We start from the raw sequence: 6000 nt of genomic DNA, 5'->3' as shown, positions 1-6000 counted from the left end.
ACTGAGAGCAAACAGAAGAACTCTTGTGTTTTCATCATGTTTGCAGAACATTGATATTTTCTTGATCAGCTGATCCTCCGTCATCAGAAACAGACGTTGCTTCAGGTGACGCTTCAGAGGAAAGGTCGTCTCATGCCTCTTAAAGCATGTTTCCTTGTCGCAGCTTACCGTGTCAGACTGCTCTCAGCTCTCATTCTGCATTTAACTTGCGTGTTTCTGACTTGCCACTTTCTCACTCGCTGTCTTGAGGGCGCATTGGAAAACATGGACATGGATTTTTCACTCTTCTGGGCAATGAACATAGTATTATACTATTAACAGTGAAAAATCTGTTTCAAAGTTTCTATACTATTGCAGACGAGTGAGTATGCAAATATTTTGGTCCAAACTTTGGTGGTGACTTGTCCCTATGGACTTTATGCAAACCTAGCCTTGATATAATAACTCTCATATCAGTATTCCAGCTCCAGTCTGTTCTGTCCAAACTCTCCCTCACGCCCATTGTTCAGAACAATGCACTCACTTCAAAGCAACAGCATCTTCACAGGGAGATGCATGGAAATGATTCTTCTACTACACACCTTCTAATACACACCATCTACTACACACCTAATACACACCTTCTAATACACATATTCTACGACACATTCTAATACACACCTTGTAATACACACATTCTACTACACACCTTCTAATACACACCTACTAAGACACACATTCTAATACACACCATCTAATACACACCTTCTACTACACACTTTCTAATACACATATTCTATGACACACATTCTAATACACACCTTGTAATACACACATTCTACTACACATTTCTACGACACACATTCTAATACACACCTTGTAATACACACATTCTACTACACACCTTCTAATACACACCTACTAAGACACACCTTCTAATACACACCGTCTAATACACACATTCTAATACACACCTTCTAATACACACCTTCTAATACACATATTCTACGACACACATTCCACATTCTAATACACACCTTGTAATACACACATTCTACTACACATATCCTACGACACATTCTAATACACACCTTGTAATACACACATTATACTACACACCTACTAAGACACACCTAATACACACCATCTAATACACACCTTCTAATACACACCTACTAAGACACACCTTCTAATAAACACCGTCTAATACACACCTTCTAATGCACACCATCTAATACACACCTTCTACTACACACTTTCTAATAGACACCTTCTAATACACACCTTCTAATACACACCTACTTATACACATCTTCTAGCTCGCAGCTCTTGTAGCTCTTGTAGCTCTTGTAGCTCTTGTAGCTCTTGTAGCTCTTGTAGCTCTTGTAGCGCCTGCGACTCGCCTGCGACTCGCCTGCGACTCGCCTGCGACTCGCCTGCGACTCGCCTGCGACTCGCCTGCGACTCGCCTGCGACTCGCCTGCGACTCGCCTGCGACTCGCCTGCGACTCGCCTGCGACTTCTTGAACAGAAAAGTTCGACTTAGGTTTGGACAAAGAGAGTTTGATGGACATGAAAAAGAGCTTGAAGGAGAATTAAAGACCTGGAGATCAAACCGCTGCAGAGGAGGAGACTTTAATGAAAGGGCCGACACGTCATGTGACCTCAAGAGGAGAGGAGGGGAGGAGAAGAGGAGAGGAGACGAGAGAGGAAAGGAGAGGAGAGGAGGAGACTTTAATGAAAGGGCCGACACGTCATGTGACCTCAAGAGGAAAGGAGGGGAGGAGAAGAGGAGAGGAGACGAGAGAGGAGAGGAGAGGAGAGGAGGAGACTTTAATGAAAGGGCCGACACGTCATGTGACCTCAAGAGGAAAGGAGGGGAGGAGAAGAGGAGAGGAGACGAGAGAGGAGAGGAGAAGAGAGGAGGAGACTTTAATGATAGGGCCGACACGTCATGTGACCTCAAGAGGAAAGGAGGGGAGGAGAAGAGGAGAGGAGACGAGAGAGGAGAGGAGAAGAGAGGAGGAGACTTTAATGATAGGGCCGACACGTCATGTGACCTCAAGAGGAAAGGAGGGGAGGAGAAGAGGAGAGGAGACGAGAGAGGAAAGGAGAGGAGAGGAGGAGACTTTAATGAAAGGGCCGACACGTCATGTGACCTCAAGAGGAGAGGAGGGGAGGAGAAGAGGAGAGAGGAGGAGAGAGAAAAAGATACGAGACGAGAGAGGAGACGAAAGACGGGAGGAGATGAGAGGACAAGGAGAGGAGAAGAGAGGAGAAGAGACTAAAAGGGGAAGGAGGGAAGAGGAAGAGGAGAGGAGACTAGATAGGAGAGGAGAGGATGAGAGAAGATAGAAGGGGAGCAGAGAAGAGATATGTAGTGTAAGAGGCGTTTGTTGAGCCTGAAAGCTTCCAGACAAGCGATGATACACAATGTGTGCATGCCAAGAGGGTGTGTGTGTGTGTGTGTGTGTGTGTGTGTGTGGGAGAGGGAGAGGGGCGGGGGGGGCAATGTGTGCATGCCATGTATGAATTTGACATCACTATCGAATTTCCAGTTGGATTTGATTTGATAAACTATCCTGTAACAAGGAAAACACACACACACACATGCGCATACACACATACATACAGGCATACACACACACACTTACACACACATGCGCATACACACATACATACAGACATACATACAGACATACACACACACACACACACACACACACACACACACACACACACACATACAGACACACACACACGCACACACACTCTTACACGCACACACACACATACATACATACACACACATATACACACAAACACTCTTACACACACACATACATACATACACGCACACACGCACACACACGCACACACACATACATATACACCTACACACACACATACTGACACTCACACATACATACAGACATACACACACACACACACACACAGTCTTACACACACACACACATATACACACACACACACATACATATACGCACACACATACACACATACATACATACATACATACATACACACATACATACATACACACATACACGTACACACACACATACATACACACACACAGACACATACATATAAACACACACACAGTCTTACACACAGACACATACATACATACATATACACACACACACACACACACACACACACACACACACACACACACACACACACACACACACACACACACACACACAGAATGATCAATAGCGCATCAGATGAAATGAGGGGCATTAATTAAAGATGGAGGTTACAGCAGAAACGTCTTTGTCAGCTGGAAGAAGAGATGAGCTGAACCGCAGGAGGCTGCGTGTGATTAAAGACACTGTTAGTTGTGTGTTTGATATTTCCATCAAAGCGGAGATCGCCATCGAAGAGGAAACATTTGATATTCATCCCAGCGTTCAGCGTTCAGCTGTCACCGAAGTTCTCTGCTTAAAAACTGTAACTGATATATTTCACATATCAACCGACAATATGGAAATAATGTGAGGAGCCTGCAGAGAATCTGTTGTTCCTGAGTCTGATACCGAGTTTCAGTGGCGTGTATACGTGTCTGGTAGCGGCAGAGACCTGTCAATCACCTTGTAGCCCCGCCCCTAAAGCGTCCGCTGCTTTATGGTCTGTTTGACTCTAAATTATCATAATTTATTAAATGAACATCATGCTGTATAGAAGAAGACTTGAAACTAGAGATTGAGACATAAACTCATGTTTACAATGTTTACTGAGGGAATACATCAAGAGAGAAGTAGAGTCATTTATATAGACTTCTATACAACCAGAGGAGTCGCCCCCTGGTGGTCAGGAGAGAGAATGCAGCTTCAACACATGAAGCATAGACTTCTATACAACCAGAGGAGTCGCCCCCTGGTGGTCAGGAGAGAGAATGCAGGTTTAACACATGAAGCATAGACTTCTATACAACCAGAGGACTCGCCCCCTGGTGGTCAGGAGAGAGAATGCAGCTTTAACACATGAAGCATAGACTTCTATACAACCAGAGGAGTCGCCCCCTGGTGGTCAGGAGAGAGAATGCAGCTTTGCACATGAAGCATAGACTTTTATACAACCAGAGAAGTCGCCCCCTGGTGGTCAGGAGAGAGAATGCAGCTTTAACACATGAAGCATATACTTCTATACAACCAGAGGAGTCGCCCCCTGGTGGTCAGGAGAGAGAATGCAGCTTTAACACATGAAGCATAGACTTCTATACAACCAGAGGAGTCGCCCCCTGGTGGTCAGGAGAGAGAATGCAGCTTTAACACATGAAGCATAGACTTCTATACAACCAGAGGAGTCGCCCCCTGGTGGTCAGGAGAGAGAATGCAGCTTTAACACATGAAGCATAGACTTCTATACAACCAGAGGAGTCGGCCCCTGGTGGTCAGGAGAGAGAATGCAGCTTTAACACATGAAGCATAGACTTCTATCTTGTATTCGTCTCCATGTCCAAAACTGGACAACTCACATCAAAACAATCCAAACTGCAACAGGAGAAATATGTATTTTTGATTTGAGGGTGACCTCTCCCTTTGGGTTGCCTCCATTATTCCCCTTCCTGTGCTGCAAATGTGTGCTCATCTTTTGACTAATGCAGTTCTGAACTAATGTTGTATTCATGAGAAATGTGACAGGAGGGTCACAGTGAACAAAAACATGAAAAGATTACATAAACCCGTGTACTTGTGAGCTCTTGCGGGTCATGGTTTGCAGGAGCAGTGTGTGGTTACAGAGACGGAGAGGTCAAACCCAAGCACAGCCAGGAAAATGCGGCGAGTTATTAAAATGAGTTATTCACCAACGCTCTCGCCTCTCAGGTATCGTCACCTGTCCTTCAACGCTGCGAAGAAGTGCACGAGTCCACCTTGGAACCAGTAAACACCATTACGCCACATTGTTTAGTGTGATTCTCAGATAATAGAACCACTACGTCTCATTTAATTCCAGCTTTAAAAAGTGTCTCTCCGGATCCGCCATGACATTGATTTAAGCAGCAAAGCGATCCTTTTGTCTTCAGATGTAATCTCACCTGAACAGCGTCTCACGGCATCACTTAAACCTGAAGATGGGACTTTAAAAGGACGGGTTCAGAGACAGGACTTGTCATAATACCCTTCGTAGTTTTGTTCTAAGAGACAGATTACTGCAGAGTTTCTCTTTCATTTAATAATAATGAGTCTCCTCCTGCAGTCAGATGAATGAAGCTTTGTTTAAAAACCGTGTTCCACTTTGAATTGAAGCACTTCATAAAAAAATAAAAAGATTTCTTGCAGGTCCTTTTTTTTTTTTTTTTCCGCGATCATGCAGGAAAAACTGTCTCGATAACGAGACCTCGGCTCTGGGTCGAAGGCGCCTGAATGCAGAGTGTGAAAGGAACTGAGGGTGAGCTCATGCAGATGTGAGAGGAAGAGCTGCTGCAGGCCGTCGGCACCACACCAGGTGATCCTGCGTCATGAGCAGGTGCGCTGGTGAGCGGAGCGGGCCGCGTTATGGCGCTGTGGCTTCGTGTGTTGTGGTTGGAAACGGCCTGAAAGCAGGAATCTGATCTGATAAGTACAGGGAGGGAGGAAAGGAGGGAAAGTCCCGGCTTTCATTTCACAGAGGTTTCTTTTTTCTTTCTTAAACCACATGAAAAGAAGTGGAAATAAGAAACCACAGTGTTGTTTTTCAATCCTGCATTTTTAGTTCCTCAAATATTCAATCTTCTGTTGAGGGAAATGTGATGGAGCATATTTCATATTGTAAACGCTTCATTTTGCATTTTAAGGTGAATTTAGCATAACCTTTTTATGTGACAGAGGTCTGCATGACATTGTTTTAACTCATTGTTGAAACAATGAGTTGTTGTAATTACAAAGTTTCTGTGTTTAAATGTGCAGATATGAAACATTAAATAGTTGCTAATTTGCATAAACTGCCTCCACAGAAATCGGAAAAAAAGCCACACTAAAAAAAAAACATTTTTTTGACATATTAAAGTTC

Source organism: Clinocottus analis, unplaced genomic scaffold, assembly GCF_023055335.1.
Source record: "Clinocottus analis isolate CAN_PGR_092001 unplaced genomic scaffold, fCliAna1.0.p SCAF_4, whole genome shotgun sequence".
NCBI classification, from domain to species: Eukaryota; Metazoa; Chordata; class Actinopteri; order Perciformes; family Cottidae; genus Clinocottus; species Clinocottus analis.
This window is presented reverse-complemented; position numbering follows the sequence as displayed.